Source organism: Falco naumanni, chromosome 19 (genome assembly GCF_017639655.2).
Source record: "Falco naumanni isolate bFalNau1 chromosome 19, bFalNau1.pat, whole genome shotgun sequence".
Classification (NCBI taxonomy): Eukaryota; Metazoa; Chordata; class Aves; order Falconiformes; family Falconidae; genus Falco; species Falco naumanni.
Genome location: NC_054072.1, coordinates 6,321,957 through 6,339,798, shown reverse-complemented (window position 1 = coordinate 6,339,798; position 17,842 = coordinate 6,321,957). Strand labels below are relative to the sequence as shown.

At 43.3% G+C, this 17,842-nt stretch overlaps 2 long non-coding RNA genes across 2 annotated transcripts; one reads left to right on the top strand and one right to left on the bottom strand.

Moving 5' to 3' along the window:
• The first annotated feature begins 8 nt into the window (after nt 1-8).
• Nucleotides 9-15,786, top strand: LOC121099403. Its single transcript, XR_005831466.1, has 3 exons — nt 9-170; nt 1,825-1,881; nt 13,555-15,786. It is a non-coding gene; the product is annotated as an uncharacterized LOC121099403 (long non-coding RNA).
• On the bottom strand, nt 3,526-10,417 carry LOC121099404. Its single transcript, XR_005831467.1, has 2 exons — nt 10,292-10,417; nt 3,526-3,822 (listed from the first exon to the last, which is right to left on the bottom strand). It is a non-coding gene; the product is annotated as an uncharacterized LOC121099404 (long non-coding RNA).
• Nucleotides 15,787-17,842: the final 2,056 nt, after the last annotated feature.

Sequence of the window (17,842 nt, the reverse complement as noted above, 5' to 3'; positions counted from 1 at the left end):
GCAGGTGCTGCAGTACTTGTGACGATGTCAGAGAAGCATACAGGTGACGAGGCTGGGCCTTTGAGAACCCGGATAGCATAGAGCAGTGCAGGAGGGAAGGATTTAGCCAGAAAATGGAAGAGCAGAAGAACGAGGGCTGCAGAGTGTACGGTTTCCTGGAGGTCAACAAGGTGAGAGATGGGTTTTGCCGTGAGCCTGTTGCATGGTGGTGATGAGCGTCAGAAGGCACAGTCGGGGCATTCTGCTCTTTTTTCCAACTTTAAGTGTTCACAGGACTGTAATAACCCCTGGGCTCTGCGAGGTACTTGTGCCTGTAGAGGGGTTCAGTAGGAGGGTCAGGAAAAGGGTGGGAAGGGGCAAATTCCCTGTTCCATGAGGTGGGCTGGCTGGAGAAGCTTAGCTTTTTCTACCATCTAGCTAGTGAGTCTTTTTACCAAGGTTTCTGGAGGGGGAGAGGCAGCTTCTTTGCGGTGAGGTTGTCCCACCTGCCCTTCTAGTCTCAAAACAGAGACCACCGGTGGGTGCTGGAGATAACAGCAACCAACAACTTGTCAGCAGAGGTGCTGGGGGGAGTGAAATGTTCCCTTCTTTAGAAAACCAGTGGAAGCAAGACTATTGGAGTTGTCAAGGTTGAAGATGCTTAAAGAGATGTTGTTTGCAACTGGTGCATGAAAATGTAGTACAAGATACGCCAGATGACTATGTAACTACCCTGTCATTTGGCAGGTTCCCGAGCTCAGAACACTGGGATGTGCAGGTTACGTACCCAAGTACATTCTAGCAGTCAGGCCCAGGGTAATTTATTTTTACTACTTTATTTCAAAATCTGGAGGTTTTTTTACATCTTTGTGTACTATTCCTGGAGACAACATTCTTTATTTCTGAAAAGCAAAACCAAAACCAAACACACCCTGCCCTTTCACTCATGAAGCCAGACATCGTGTTTTGAATATTATGGGTGCTGAACCATTACAGGACCCTTTGCCACAAAGTGTGGTGAGCAGGAAAGATTCAAAGGGGAGTGCTGTGGGTAGCAAGGGTCCAAGGGTGGGTGGGTGTCACTAGGGAAATTTCTGGGGGCCATTGTTAGGCACTGGGACTTTTGCACATCTCCATTCTCATTGTGTCTGCAGTTAACATACGCAATAGGTTTGCACGGACATTGAAAGGTGTAATGTAGCATGTGAGCTTGATGCATTGAAATCTTCCAGGGGAGGGTGTGTATGATTGCTAGCGAGTGTCAGGGAGGACTGACACCTAATATCCATATCCTTTTCATATTCAAGGTTAAAACTTTAATAACCTTTGTCTTTTGGGGGATTTTGGAGTGTGGGGTTTTTTTTGGTGGTAGGTTTTAGTGCTTTATTTTTGAACACGGCTTGTTTTCATGGATGCATACATAGGACCGCTGTTGTTTATTGTATTAAGGGTTTTCTTACTCTGCCTGCTCACCCTCCCAGTTACTTTCTCCACTCCATTTCTGTGATACCTTGTGATACCTTTTGATATTTCCTACAGCAGCAGTTAGTTCCCTCCCGGTAGACTTGATTCCTTCTTCTCATTTATATGCCCGCTAAAATACTCTGCATAGAACAGTTGTTGTCAACATCTGTATGTGATTATGGCTTTCCACATGACTGCCAGTGAGGAAGAGGGGAAATTCATATCTCTTTTAGGACAATATTTGCTGGTATTGTCACCCATGACAATGAGTTGCTTATTGTCTGTCTTATTCCGATAAAAATTTTAAAATCCAACCGCCGGTATGACTGCTTTGTTTATGTAGATTCAGGCTTTTTAATGAAAGATTACAGTCTCCTGCAGGTAGCTGGAAATTTCCACTTTGCACCGGCAAAAAGTTTGAACAGTCTCATGTACATGGTAAAGTATTTTCTTTTCCTGCTTATTGTGACCTTTAGCTTCCAAGTGTTTCAGATCATTTCCTTTGAACATCTTTGCATTGCTGTCTGTGGTAACAGCAGCACTGCTTCAGGGGGGAGGACATTGGTGAAATTTTGTTAGAGAGGTTTAGAACTGTGTCAGGAACGAACAGAAAAAAGTGTTTTCTGAAGGTGCTGCCACATGGGTCTGGGAGAACATGGAGGAGAATGTGTCTGGGCAGTCTCTCAGCCTCACTTGTTCTACAAAACTTTGCTGCCCTGCTGTAAACAACTTCAGGTACGGTGCTCGGTCCAGGACCTGAATATCAGTATCTCTGGAAGGGATGTTTTGGAGAAAAGCTCTTGAGAATTTCAAGGCAATTCAGAACTTTCAGAGTAAAATTTCAGTTGTGAAGGACTTCAGCTTCCTCAAGTGTATATAAATACACAGTGGCTGGAATGACAGTGGTAGTTTACAGAATCATAGAATGGTTTGTGCTGGAAGGGACCTTTAAAGGTGCCCTAGTCCAGCCCCCCTGCATGAAGCAGGGGCATCTTCAACTAGATTGATTTAAAGAATCATTCACCCGTATTCGAGTGAGTGGAGGTTATCTTTATTGGGGATCGCTCCACCAAAGTCGTCCACCCCAAGGGGGTTTTTCAGTCCCCTCTTTATACAAGCAACTCATACCTATTCATTAACTTTCTGGGAAATCGTTTACATATTCATTACAATTCCAGGAACTTATTTACATATCTCCCTAAGCTAGTGACCATGATTTAAGTCCTTGTCTTTGCCACACTGTATAAACAACAGGAACTTGGGACCAGACAGCCTTTTTAAAGATGACAGATCCAAGGACTCAGCAATTAGTACATCCGTCATGTTAGCAATAAGGGCCCTTGGACATTTCCCAGCTTTTAGATAAACATAATTACATCATCCTTTAGATAACTGGCACATCATTCACCGTTCATTCCCCCCTTTTCTAGTAACTTTTGCAAATTCTTTTGCAACTACAAAAAATCATTATGCCTTATGATCATTCTTCGACAGCACCAAACAAAACATTGAAGTAATACACGTATTCCTAATACTATTACAATAAGTATTATAATAAAAGCATATTTTAACCATTCCAAATTAGGTAACCACGAAGTCAGTTTGTCCCATATAACTTAAAACTCCATGATAAATCATCTTTAGTAATTTCATGCAGGATCTGCACCTTGTTCCATATCTCATGGATGTGTGTTTAATCATTCCATCCATCAGTTTGGGAACAAGTATTTTGCCCTGGGTTTCCAGGACATGCTCCTCCTGTCTTGTTTGAGCTTTCCAATGACAGTTATTATCACTTTTCATAAATATTGTGGTGGTTAGGCTTAATATTTGTAAATCAAATCTGGGACCCAACTCATATTTTATTATCAAATAGGCAATATCCTCCACCATAGTCTGGCTTTTCCCAAAAGTCTGTCCAGGTAGTCCATTTGTCATAGAGATAATTCATGTTTTGGGATGGCCACCCCATACAGGGGTGTTATCAAGCCTCCTTTAGGAAGAGAGGTACATATCCAGCATTCCTTAGCTTTCGTAGCATTAACGATCATTTGCAATGTTTGAAGACTGGTATTGTTTACCCATGCTTCAGTTTCTAATATTTCTACAACAGTTACAATTAAGATCAGAATAACTTTACACAAATGTCCCTGATCCTTTTGACAGTCCATTGTGTCTCCGGAGATTTCTTTACAATCTAAAGAACCGTAGTCCCATGGGTCCTGCCAGGGTGACAGCCCATGATTTCTCAGGAGCCTTCTTTATCCAAGAGCAGTGAATCCAGGCTGGTTATTCTCTTATCTTGACGGCAGTGAAGGTTGTCAGCAGCACCTGATAGGGTCCTTCCCACTTTTCTTCCAAAGGTTTCCCTGAAAATGTCTTTATATACACATAGTCACCAGATTTAAAGGAATGGACTGGTTGATCCAACCCTCTGGCCCTTGTTCCCAATACTTATTTATAACTTTTAATTCTCCCTGGAGGGTCTTCACATATTCACACAAATATCCCTCCCCTAACTGCCTTAAATCTTCTCTGGCAAATTGTAGCTGGTATGGTCTCCCATATAATACTTCAAAAGGGTTCAAATTCTCCTTTGTTCTCGGTTTAGTTTGTATTCTTAATAATGCCAAGGGAAGAGACTGTGGCCAAGTTAGATTTGTCTCTTGTCCTATTTTCACTATCTGTTGTTTAATTAAATGGTTTATTTTTCCACTTGCTTGAGGCCTGTAAGGGGTGTGTAATTGCCAATCTATTCCCAATACCGTACTCACTCATATTATTTTGGCACAAAAATGTGAGCCTCTATCAGAAGAGATTGTTGCCAGAACCCCAAAGTGGGGGATAATTTCATTTAACAATCCCTTCGTTACCTCTCTTGTTTTATTTGTTCGACAAGGGAAAGTTTCTGGCCAACCTGAAAACGTATCGGTCATAACGAATAAATACCGGTACCCCCCTTTTCTTGGGAGTTCGGAAAAATCAACTTGCCACTGTTGTCCTGGATAATTTCCTCTACTAATGTTCCCTAGTTTTATTCTGTTTGCTACATTGGGATTAATACATTGTTTTATTACAGTATATAAGTTTTGCCCTATCAATTTCTGATTTAGACTTTTATATAACATACCAGCTCCCCAATGAGTCTTATTATGTTCTATTAGGGCTGTGGTCCATATTAAATTGGGTGGTACCACTATACGGCCATCTGCCAAATAAGCCCACTTATTTAATTTTATTTTACCATTCATGTCCTGAATTAGCTTTAGGTCTCCTTTAGAATAGTTTGACTCCTCATCTGTACTTAGAGTTTGGATTTTACCGTCTGGTATTAAGGATAGTTCCTCCTTTCCTACTTTCTCTGCTGCTCATCTAGCCTCACGGTCAGCCAGCTGGTTTCCAATCTCCAAATCAGTGCCTCAATGGGCCATCTCATATTCTTCCTTCCTGGACGACCCTCTTATAACAGAGGGGGCCATTCCTCACATCAAGGTCTGGCATGGCATATGTCCCCACCGCTCAACGCCTACTGGGTTGCAGCCAGCAGCAGAGCTCAAGATCCTTCTTGGTGGCAAACACAGAGGCCAACCCAGTCTTGCCCTTGATTGTGGTAGGAGGCACTTGACCAACCTTATTCCTTGTACTTTGTTGTCAATGCAGAGTTTCATCTGCACATCCCATAACAAGTCACTGTCATGGCAAAACACACAGATTTACATTAGTAGAACTACTACAGAGTGCATTTTATTTCAGTTTTTATGCCAATATCCCCCACAGCCCTGCTGACCAAGGGATATTGTTTTACCTGAACTAGGCAGGCCTTCCCTTATCATTTTTACTGTAACAGGTAAAGCATTTTTTTTGCCTTACCTGGAATTTATTTCCAGATATACCTGGTTAAAGATTTCTTTTACTTCAGGGAGGTCCTCTTTTCCACTTTTCTGTTGAATTAAAGATAAGCTCAGGATTTCAATCACTTGATCATTTTAAACTTTTGGTTTCATTTCTCCTTTTTTAAATGTCTAGATGTTCTAATAAATCTCATCCCAACAAAGATTTTGGTGAATTTGGCATTCTTGTTTGTTTTCTTAGTTTGTACTTTAAAGGTTTCAGGATGTTTTCCTGGTGGCCAGCAGCTCCCACAACTGTAACAAATTCTTTTCACTGAAATTTAACATCAAATAAGTTGTTTTTGTATTCACTAAAAATTCCACCTCATTTTTTTCTACATCACGATTATCTAGTAACAATCAACTTTAACCTTTATCTAGTTCTATTAGATCATCCTGATAAGTCTTTCACAACCAACTTTCAAACGTCTAAATTTCCCCATCAAAGACTCACCTTTATTCTCCTGAGACCCACTGCCTGCCCTAGAGGGGCCGCTACTGGTCCTGTTGTGCTGCAAGGGGTGACATTGTCAGGTCCTTCTGCTCAATCGTCAGCAACAGCAACCCCCTCCTCCTCACCATCAGGATTTGGGGCAGGAGATGCTCTTCCTGCTCTGCAGGTTACACAAGCCTGCCTCTGCAGCAGCACTTCTGTTTTAACTCTTTCTTACCCTGAATGCAAATCTGCTCCTTGTTGCTTTAAGTCTGTGTTATTACATATCAGCCTTCGCAGGCAAACAGCAAACACCCTGCCAGGCGTCCCGCAGGACTCGGCCGCACCTTCGAGGGGCTACGGGGCTTTGTACAAACTCACCCCAATACTTTAACACTTTCACAAGGTCTTTGATTCTCCACACACATACCCCGCTTCAGATCTTATATACATTAGTACAAATTTTATCTTACAACGTATTTCATTCTGGTTGCTCCACAGAAGGAACCACAACCTGAGCTTTTTTTTTTTTTTTCTTTTTTTAAACATACAAAAATTTCAACAAGAACATCTTTCTAGTTTAGGTCTCAGTTTTTCCCTATCCTTTTCTAGAGCCATAATCAAAGATCAGGTGGTGTTAATCCCGCACTCCTTCTGTCACACAAACATATCTGCACACATTACTTCATCCCACTTTTGTTCTCTACAAAGAAACAGCATAAGTTGTAAAATTGTGTTGTAATATAAGACCTCCTCTGAGTGGCCATCTTTCACCATCGCCTAATGTATACAAAGGCCACCAATTCTGACAATATTTTTAAAATATCTTTTTGTTCAGATTTCCACTGGGAATTCTGCCAAATTCTTTCCAATGCTTCAAAATACATCCCAGGGGTGTTTTGTTATTTATTGCTTGGCTCAGTCTGCCCCCCCATCTTCCTAATAAGTCTGATATATTTGTCTACAATGTATTAGTTATTACTGAAGGTACCATACTTATCTCAGAACACACACCACCGTTCAAGACCTCTATTTAGCCTTATTTCTTGGGTTTTGGTTTTTTTTTTCCCCTCTCGGAGGAGATAATGTATCTTAGACACTTGCCACCCTTTTTTTTAGTATACAGACAGCACTTACGACACTAAGGGCAGAGGCTAATTCGTGCTTTTTCCAAATGATGTTAGCTCTAATGTTTTGTCCAGTCTCCTGTTGGAAGACGGGTTTGCCGGAGTCAAGAAGACGCTCAATATGAGTTACGCATCTTGCTCAACTTTATTAGTTTCTAACACTACTTATATAGAACCGATACACATGCATATTCTTAAAGCAAAAATACAACTGGTTAGTAGTCTCTAAACACGTGTGGTTCTCGCACCCCTAATTATCATGACTAAAATAAGCATTCTATCCATGTGGCTAATTGTGTTGCTGTGCTTCAGCCTTGTAGTTTGTTACTCCCTATATTCCCATATGGTCCCTATCTTTTTTGGCCCTGCACCTGCTTTCCCAGCAGCTGTAGCTTGTTACAGCCACGACCTGTTGGCACAACATAATTAGTCAGTCTCAGGATTCAAGAATAGCTCAAGGCTACCTTTCTTATTTATCTTCAGCACAGCATCTTCAGTACAATTCTGATTACAGGTCTGTTCTAATACCAGGCCTGGATTGTGCAGATCTTCAGAGATTCTAAAGCCACACTTCTGCAGCCATTCTTCTACAGTCTCCCGCTCTAATTTCTCATGATGCATTCCAACACTTCATAAATCTATTTTTCAATTACTCCATCCCTCTCTGGCCGGCCCCTTGCGGGGAGCACAGACACACAGATTGGGACTCCCCGCTCACTTCGCAGTGACACCGCGTCACTCACACACGTCACACTCTCCGGGCAGCCCTCAGTCACACAGGCAGCGTGTTACACGGTACCCTGCACTTACATACAACTCTAGGAACACTGACAGTTTGCGCTATCACACAAAGTACACATTTCAATAAACAGTTGCCAAAAAACAGATTCTAATTTTTTTCTGGCCTTAAGCAGAGTGTTAAGTTTTCAGCTATTTGCCTAGAATTACCAGAATTATTTTTTTTTCCAACATACATTTCTTAACTCCCAATTTTGAACTTGTAACGAGACAACACATAGAACAAACAAGACACAGAGCGCTATTTCAGTTGTTACATTCTAGGAACTCCCCAAATCTGAAGACAACCTAAAGGAAGTTTTTAGCTTCCCAAATCTTAAGACAATCAAATAGGGCTATTACCCTTTTCAGAAGGCGTCCCTTCTTCTAACCCTGCAAGAGAGCTTCCCATCTTTCGTCTTATGGGCTAAAACCAAATCTTAAGACAATCAAATATTCAAAACAAAGAATAAATATAAATACCTTTTATGCTGTGCAGAAGTCCTTGTCCACCTGTGTGAGAAGCCGAGGGGTAGGGGAGTCTTGCCGACAGAAGATGCAGTCGGGGGCCCTGAGGGTCCCCAGGCCCCTGGATTCCAGCACTGGTGGAGAGTTCTCCTGGCTGGCTCGCCAAATTGATGCCAAAACAGCACAGAGTAACTGCTCAGAGACGAATTTTGTCTTTTAGCAGCAACCCCCACCATATACTCAATAATTCTTTATACTATATGCACTTTAAAACATATAGAGGTTTACACTCACCCCTCAGATGCTCAAGACAATAACCACATATCAACTTTCATAATATACCTAATACAGAAATGTTCTCACGTTTCCAGCATAAAATGAGTATAATAATTATTATCAGCAACCCTATAATTATTAATCCTATATACACAGATTGACTTCGAGTCAAACATGTCAGTCTTCCGACCAAACCAGAATCAGAGTTCCGATATTACCTTAATACCGGAACGAATACCAGAACAGAATCAGATGTATACGTGCGGGGCTAGCTACCCGGCATACGCCATCCTGCATAAGAATACAATGATCTTATGTCTTATGTCTTACAGACAGCTTTACAGAGGGACCGGTCCCAGAACAGAAATATCCGAAACAGTACTGTTTAAAATATAATATTAATACAATATTTTAATATAATATTTGAATAAAGATAGTACCTTCGCTCCGTAAGATGGAGTCCTTGTCTGCTCCTGCGGTGATCGAGATGAGACGAGGAGCCCCTCCGGGAAAATCCCCGGGGGTACCCTAGGGAGTGCCCGCTCAATGAGTCCCACAGCCGAGCAGAGGAGGTCCCATCTGGGTCACCAAATTGATTTAAAGAATCAGTCACTAATATTCGAGTGAGCGGAGGTTATCTTTATTCACCAGCGCTGGGTGCATGGGGGATCCCTCCACCAAAGTCATGCACACCGAGGGGATTTCTCAGTCCCCTCTTCAGCAACTCATACCTATTCATTAACTTTCCAGGAACTCATTTACATATCTCACTAAACTAGTGACCATGACTTAAGTCCTTGCCTTTGCCACGCTGTATAAACAACAGGAACTTGGGACCAGACAGCCTTTTTAAAGATGACAAATCCAAGGACTCAGCAATTAGTACATCCGTCATGTTAGCAATAAGGGCCCTTGGACGTTTCCCAACTTTTAGATAAATATACATACCTCGTCCTATAGAAAAGTGGTACATCATTTATCATTCAATATTTTGAAGTACTTAATTTTGTCAGTACTATTTGATGACTGTTAGTCTGCTACTTGGAGTGAGGAGTGGGGTGCTGGCTGAAACAGCCGCGATGCCCAAAGCCTTTCCAGCACATCTCTGCCTCCAGGCACCAGCAAACCCAGGAGCAAGGTCCCAGTACACAAGCTGGGAGCCCCAGCACAGCCTGCAGGAATCTCACAGCCTGCAGTTCAGGTATTCAAGCGTTCTAGGAAGCTTCAGCACACCCAGGTGACGTTCTATAACCAGGAGCGTAAGAGAAGGTATGTGTATCCACCATCCTGCCTTTCAAGGTGGAAGACATCCTTGCAACCTTCCCTTACAAAGCAGCATGTGGACTCCCAGGGCAACCAGGCCACAAAGAAGAAACCTTCCCAGCTGCCTTAACCAAGCCACCACCCCTTCCTCTGTCCTATAGACAGAAAAAAATAATTCCCCCCCTGTCGTCGTCCCCCCCATGCCAGAAGCAGCACATAAGACAGACCAAGGATGACACTGAAGGTGACAAATTTGCACTCGCCTAATTACAGCTCTGCCAGGGTCCAGGCAAGCTGTTTGATCTCACAGGGACTCAGCTTTTCTACCCACCAGGCAAGTCCAGCAACACTTCCTCGGAAAAGGCAAAGTCACAAGGGCCAGCAATCAGCTCCCATTCAACAGTGCTGCGAATACTATGGAGAGGCTTCTCCCTCCTCTCTTTAATGCCTGAGCAGCCCAGTATTTTGAGCAGCACACAGAATAAGCTTTCTTAGTAGAAAATGATACCAAGTTAGTCTGGTCAAAGATAGGCACAAGAAGCATTACTGACAAACCTTGTTACCCGCACCCTTACAGCATGCTGGCTAGACCAACAGATCTTGAAAACACGCACCTGTAGCAGTCCTGAAAGGCAGCGAAAACAGCATCTCAGCTCTGCGGATAGAACCCAGATGCAGATGATACTGCACAGGACAATTAAGGTAGAAGTTGATTATGCACCAGCTTTTCTCCAGCAACTGCTTACCAGCAGGGTCTTGTCCCATAGGAGGCACAAGGTGTCAGACTCCACATTTGCTGCGGGCTGACGTGCCCAGCACATCTGCAGCCAGGTCACAGCTGCCTGCCTCTCTCACCCACCCAAAACCCTTGCAGAGGGAAATGGAAGGGCACTGAGCATCCAGCCGGTACCTTCAGCCCTCGGCACCCTCTGTCACTAAAGAAAAAAAAGAACAGGCCAAGGACAATTATGCCCTGGCACCAGGACCTTCTTCCTAGAGGCAGCCCTCAGCTGAACTGCTGAGAAACAAGTACCTACAGTTTCCCTTTAGCACAGCCTCAAGGCAGATGCCTTCTTGTAACCCTCCTCCCTGGCTGCCGCTCCCACCTTTTTAATTAGGTGCTATTTTCTCCCAGACAAGCTCACAAGAACTCGCTGGGCTGCACACCAGAAGGTGGTTTGAGTTTCATTTCCCTAAGGACTAGAAGACAGAAATTTCCAACCCTCTTTGGAAACTTTTTCTTTCCTGGCTGGTCTCCCCAGCACTGAGAACTCCTTTTGTTACTGAAATCTCGGAATGAAGAACTTATCAACACCGATGTGATGTAGATAACAGACACTTCTTTATTAATGGCCAGGTGCATGAGTGAGTCCTCTCACGATCAACGCACACCAGCTTTCAGAATCAGACACCATATGTAGAACTTCTTCATGCATATTCATTAAGTATTCATGCATAATCATAATATTTCCCGAAAATCATTAACATATTCTCCTCCTATATACGATTCTGCACAGTAAAGCTTAGAAAGATCTAGAAATGGGTCTGGGGTACGATTTGGGTAGGTGGTATATGAGTCGGTGGTCGCGATCTCCCCTGCCAGAATTACCTTTTACTAAAGTTCACAGTTTCTTGGCAGGCACCTACAAGATGTTCCAGTCGACTCTCCCCAGTTCCCATTAATTCTATATTCTGACATTTCAATATACTTCCTACATACAGAAGACTAGTCAAATACAAAAAAACCTTTCAAACCCTGAATTTGTTACCTAAGTTTTAAACAATGATTCTAGCCCATTCTTCTGGCCTTGGTACAGGGCTGTACTAAGGATTTCATAGCAGCTTTTACTGTGCAACTAAAAGTTTCATTAAAATATTTCTTATCCCTCTATATTTCTATTAAAAAAATGATTTTATAAAATCAAACAAAGTCAATCAATCTTAACTTATTAGCAAATCTGTAACATTTTTACAAATGATAGCTCGTGAAAGAAACATCTGGGATTAACAGCCCTCCCTGGTAGTTAAATGCTTGCCCTTTGCAATACTTTTTAGAGAAATCAGCAGTGCCATGGTGGAATTTTTAAAAAGTGTACGATTGCAGCAATGCAGACTTAATAATACAACAAATTACTCCTCTGGTTGCCGCTTTAAAATATGGTTGGTTTTGTCGAGGTCTTAAAAATACTCTCAATTTATTAAGTGCCTTTACACCCAGAAGAGGAACTCTGTTTAGTTGCAGAAAATCTACTATTCAAAGTCAAGGACATCTAATTTGGGCATTAAGTGATGGAGCCTGGACAGCTCATTTATCGTTAGATGGTAAGGTGAAAGGAATTACTTTAGGCATGCCAACAATGTGCCTGATTTGGAAGAAATCACCATTTAGAGGACCCTTAGAAAGTTTAAAATCAAAACAAACCAAGAGGTCTGACACAGATGATGATACTTGGAATGAACCCTCAACAGGAGTAAAAATTGGCTGGGCACTTGAATCAGTTTTGAATCCTATAGCCTCATATAGAAACAGAGCATGGCTTTATCAGTTAACAGGTCAGGTAGAAGAGTTAGCAAATGTCACTAAGAAAGGGTTTAAAGAATTGAACATACAGTTACAGGTGACTTCCAAGATGACTTTACAAAATAGAATGGCACTAGATATGCTCCTACTTAAAGAGCATGGGGTATGTGGATATCTCAAGGATAGACTGGACCACTGTTGCATTTACATTCCAAATGTCACTCAAGATGTGGAACATGATCTGGACCTATTGGGTAAAATTGAAAAGGAAACAGAATCAATTTGAGAAGATATGTCAGAAGACTGGCTGGGGAAAATTTTTAGCAAACTGGGATGGAATTTGAGCTCTTGGATACAATCCATAATCAAAACTTTGTTTCTGTTACTAATCGTCTTTCTGATGATCATGCTAGTATATGCATGTTTGAAGAAACATTTTACCAATAGAACTGCAGTCAATTGCATGATCATGAGAGATGTATCAACTATTCCAACAAGACATAGTTCGCCACCAAAATACGTTGAAACAAATGTTATGTAAATAATGTGAAAGTATTGAAATAATAATTTTCAACACTTTCAAAGGGGGGAAATGCTATAGCTTTGCTAATAAGTTAGAATTAATTGACTTTATTTGATTTTATAAAATCATTTTAATAGAAATATAGAGGGATAAGAAATATATTTTAATGAAACTTTTAGTTGCACAGTAAAAGCTGCTATGAAATCCTTAGTACAGCCCTGTACCAAGGCCAGAAGAATGGGCTAGAATCATTGTTTAAAACTTAGGTAAAAAATGGGGTTTTACAGTTTTTTTTGTATTTGACTAGTCTTCTGTATGTAGGAAGTGTATTGAAATGTCAGAATATAGGATTAATGGGAACTGGGGAGAGTCGACTGGAACAGCTTGTAGTTACCTGCCAAGAAACCGTGAACTTTAGTAAAAGGTAATTCCAGCAGGGGGAGATCGCGACCACCGACTCATATACCACCTACCCAAATCGTACCCCAGACCCATTTCTAGACTTTTCCAACCTTTACTACGCAGAATCAGATATGGCAGAATCGGAAATGTTATGATTTTCGGGAAATATTATGATTATGCATTAATATTTAATGAATATGTATGAATAAGTGTTGGAGGAAAATGCCAGATCACTGCTGCTGTAGGCTGTACACCTCAGCTTTGTCCGCTGTATAGCCCAAACCAGGACTGCGAGCGCAGTCAGCTGATAGATGCTAGACAATAAAAGTTTAATATTAATAAGATTATGCCTGATAGTTCAAAGGAGCTTTTTAGAACAGGAGACCTTTAGAAGGCTGAAACGATGGAGATTGTCTATTGTGGTTACTCAGAACTGGGACGTATGGAACCTGAAGCAATCATCCTTGAAAGAAGAAGCAAAATAGCAAGGTGATCAAGATACGGAACAACCTGTGAAGCTGACTGTCAAGATAGGAACTGAGAGAAGATTTATTGTGGAATCAAGAGATTATGTAATGTTTAGGTAGATACTATAAATATGTGACTGAAAATCTTGTAAGCTTGTCACTCTGCGGAGGTGACCCAACACTGCTGGACCAATTAAAACATGCAAACCTAGGGTAACCCATAAGAGTTCGAGTCTCTTCTTTTACAATAAGTTTTGTATATGGTGTATGATTCTGAAGGTTGGTGTGCGTTGATCGTGAGAGGACTCGCTCACGCACCCGGCCGTCAATAAAGAAGTGTCTGCTTATCTACATCACATTGGTGTCGATAAGTTCTTCATTCCGAGATTTCGGCGGCAAACCTAACCCCCCCTAACCCGCGTGTGCAATAGCGTTACTGGCAAACTAAGGGCAGCGCATGCGCAGGCGGGGGCTGACGCCACGGGGCGGTGTTTCCACTGGCGCATGCGCATTACAAAACCGCCCCTTACGCATGCGCGTTGTGGTTTCTGGCAAAACTAAGGGCAGCACATGCGTAGAATTGGCTTGATGCCGCGGGGCGGGTTTTGTGGCTACGTATGCGTATTACAAAATCCGCTTTCATGCATGCGTAGTAGTGTTTCTGACAAAACTAAGGGCAGCGCATGCGTAGAAGTGGCTCGGCTGCAACGACAGGGGTTCGCGTGACGCCGTCGGTAGAATCTTTCCCGCGCGGAGGGGACGCGTTCGAGCCCCGTGGTCTGGTACCAATTTTTGGTCGCCAGCTGGCAGCAGCGCTCCACCAACCGTGCGGCTGCAGTACCCAATTTTTGGTCGCCAGATGGCAGCAGCGCTCCACCAACCGTGCGGCTGCAGTACCCAATTTTTGGTCGCCAGATGGCAGCAGCGCTCCACCAACCGTATGCTGCGCACTGGCCGGGTGAGCACTGGCCGGGTGAGCACTGGGCGGGATCTCAGCCCAGTTTACTACCACTGGACCCCGAGGATGCTCGCTGCGGCTGCAGGGTTCACATTGCTCTGCCCTTTTCCCACTCGCGGCCCGGGCATTAATACTTATTGCCTCCGTCTGCAAAAGCACTCACGTGGCTCAAGCTGTTAAATCCTTTCCGTATGATGCATTCCGGTTTGCTGTGGGAAATAGGGGTGCGTTTGCTCTGTTTGCATTTGGAAGCGCGTTAGTAACAGCAATTTTAAATATATATTTTTTTAAATAGAAGAGATTTTGCAGGAGTGCACTTTTTGAGTAGGAAAAAGCGAGAGGTGGGAATGTGTGGCTCAGGAAAAGCTCATACAAGGCCATTATGATCTGTTGCATGATTTAAGCTATTGAGTTCATAGCGGTTCCCTGTGATGGGAAAGTGAGGTGTTACCAGAATGAAGGGGTGCGGAGTACACGGCAGGGCTGGAAGGTGGGACAAGGGAGCGAGGTCTTTCCTCTGCCTCCCTCCCTCCCTCCCCTCCACACCCCGGCAGCGGGTACCCTCCCGCAAGGAGTTGCGTGACAGCCGGCTGGACAGGACTGGGAGGCTGTGACACCGAGCGGCAGCTGCTCTTCGCCAGCAGCTTCGCCTCGGTACCGAGCCCCGCCCAGGTGTTACATATCTGCTATTAGTTAGAATTAGCAACCACATTTGATTATATTAGAAACACATTTTATCTTCTAGAGTTATTTTAATAGGAATATAAAATTGTAAGAAACATTTTAGTGGAGCTTTGTATTTGCACAACAACCGACAGTTACTATGAAATCCTCTGTACAGCCCTGTACCAGGGCCGAAAGAATAGGTCAGAATCACCTAGCAGGAATGATTAGAACTTAGATAACAGACTTAAGATTAAAGATGATTGGATACAGTATTTACATAGGAGAATGCATTGAGACATCAAAATGTAGAATTAATGGGAACTGGGGAGAGTAGACTGGAACAACCTGTAGATACCTGCCAAGAAAGTAAAAGGTAATTCTGGCAGGGGGAGATCGCAACCACTGACTCATGTACTACCTACCCAAATAGTACCCCAGACCCATTTCTAGATCTTTCTAATCTTTACTGTGCAGAATCAGATATGGGAGGAGAGTATGTTGATGATTTTCAGGAAATATTATGTTTATGCATGAATACTTAATGAATATGTATGAATAAGTTCTATATATGGTGTATGATTTTGAAGCTTGGTGTGCGTTGATCGTGAGAGGACTCACTCACACACCTGGCCGTCAATAAAGAAGTGTCTGTTATCTGCATCACATTGGTGTCAATAAGTTCTTCATTCCGAGATTTCGGTAACACCTTTGTCTTTTGGGGGATTTGGGGGGGTTGTTTTGGGATGGGGGGTGGTGGTGGTGTGGTAGGTTCATTTTTGGATGCAGCTTATTTTCATGGATGCATACGTGGGACAACTGTTGTTTATTATATTGAGGGTTTTCTTACCCTGCTCGCTCACCCTCTCAGTTAATTTCTCAATTCCTTTTCTGTGACACATTTTTGTATTTCCTACAGCAGCAGTTAGCTCCCTCCCAGCAGACTTAATTCCTTCTTCTTCCTATTTTTATGTCCACTAAAATACTCTGCATAGAACAGTTATTGTCAACATCAGTATGTGATTATGGCTTTCCCCATGACTGCCTGTGAGGAAGAGGAGAAGTTCCTATCTTTTAGCACCTATGAAAATGAGTTGCTCATTGTCTATCTTTTTTAAACAAAAAACTTGAAAATCCAACCAATGTGCTTTGGCAAAATTTGGACTGCTTTATTTATATAGATCCAGGCCTGTGTAGAAAGAGACAGAGAAAGGGAAGACTGCAACGGGCCACAGGGCAGCAAGGAAAGAATCAAAAAGGAGGGTCAGGGAGCCAGAGAGAGAGCGATGGAGAAATGCTGGGAAAAAACTGCAACAGCCTGCAGGGTAGAGAGGGAGCGATTAAAGACTCGGGACAGCGAGCAGGACAGAGAACAGGACAGAGAACACAGAAACAGCAATGGGCCACAGGGCAAAGAGCGGTGAATTAAAACACCGGGACTGGGAGCATCTACAGAGAGCCATTGGGGAGTGAACACCTACAGACAGGAGTGTACAGAGCAGAGAAGAAAAAAAAAAGGGAGGCTGAAAAACAGCCTTTACCTACAGAAATAAACAAAAGAGACCTTGTCAAAAAGAATTCTAACAAAATCCCAGAAAATATTCAGAATCCAGAAAGCTTAAAAAGATGGAAACTGTACCATACTGTGACTGAGACTGCCCAAGAAATGTACCCTTGAGGACAAGGGGTCTTAAAGAACTCAGCTCAAAATAATTGACTGAAGGAACGGCAGGGCGCAGACTACGGAAGCCCAGGAGCAGACAGCGCTCCCTCCGGAGAAGCTGTGGCTCACGTACCCCAAGCCCCGACCACCACCACTTCAGCGGCCCCTGGGCAAGGGGCAGGGCCAGCCACCAGGAGGCACAAAGGCGGCTGGGGGGAGCGGCGGTGGCTTTGCTCGTCTGCCTCCAGTTTAAGGCATGCAAAGTGCTGAACAGAGACAGTGACCCTCGCTGGAAATAATACCTGCTCTTTTACTGCAACTGCATTTATCGTGTCAGCTATGTAACCAGGTAGGCAACAAAACTTAATTTTTCTGGGGCACAGACAGAAAAAGATAGATGTCCTATTAAGCTATGTAAGAAAGTAGCTCATTAAATGCGGTAACAGTATTACCTTAAAAAAGGATGTACTTTAATTTCCTGTTAAAAAAACAAACAAACAAACAAAAATTCTACGGGGTTACACTTATTAATTTCTAGCAAAACTGTGCATACTACCTAACTTGGCACAGCAAGTTTTCAGTCATCTCAGGCTGCTCAGAAAGAGGCATCTAGCAAAACCAGGATAAAAACTACAGCCTCTAAAAACTCCGGATACTGGAGAGATTGAGCTGATGAGTGTGAGCAGGCTGTAGGGGTTTTCTTCCGTCACTTAAGCTGCCTCTTGGACAACACAAGCGGCATAAATCAAACAGACCCTCATGGAAAACCCTTTTTACGCAACAACCTGCCGGAACGTCGAGTGCAGGCAGAGGGGACGTCGTACGGGCAGGCCGCACTGGTGTGGCGGAGGGATCACGACAGCAGTTCTCGGCTACCCTACCCCGGGGTACTCGGCGCACCCACCGCGGGCCCACAGCACCCCCGCCCAGCCCCGCCCCGCCCCGCCCCCTGCCGCCGCAGGCCCCGC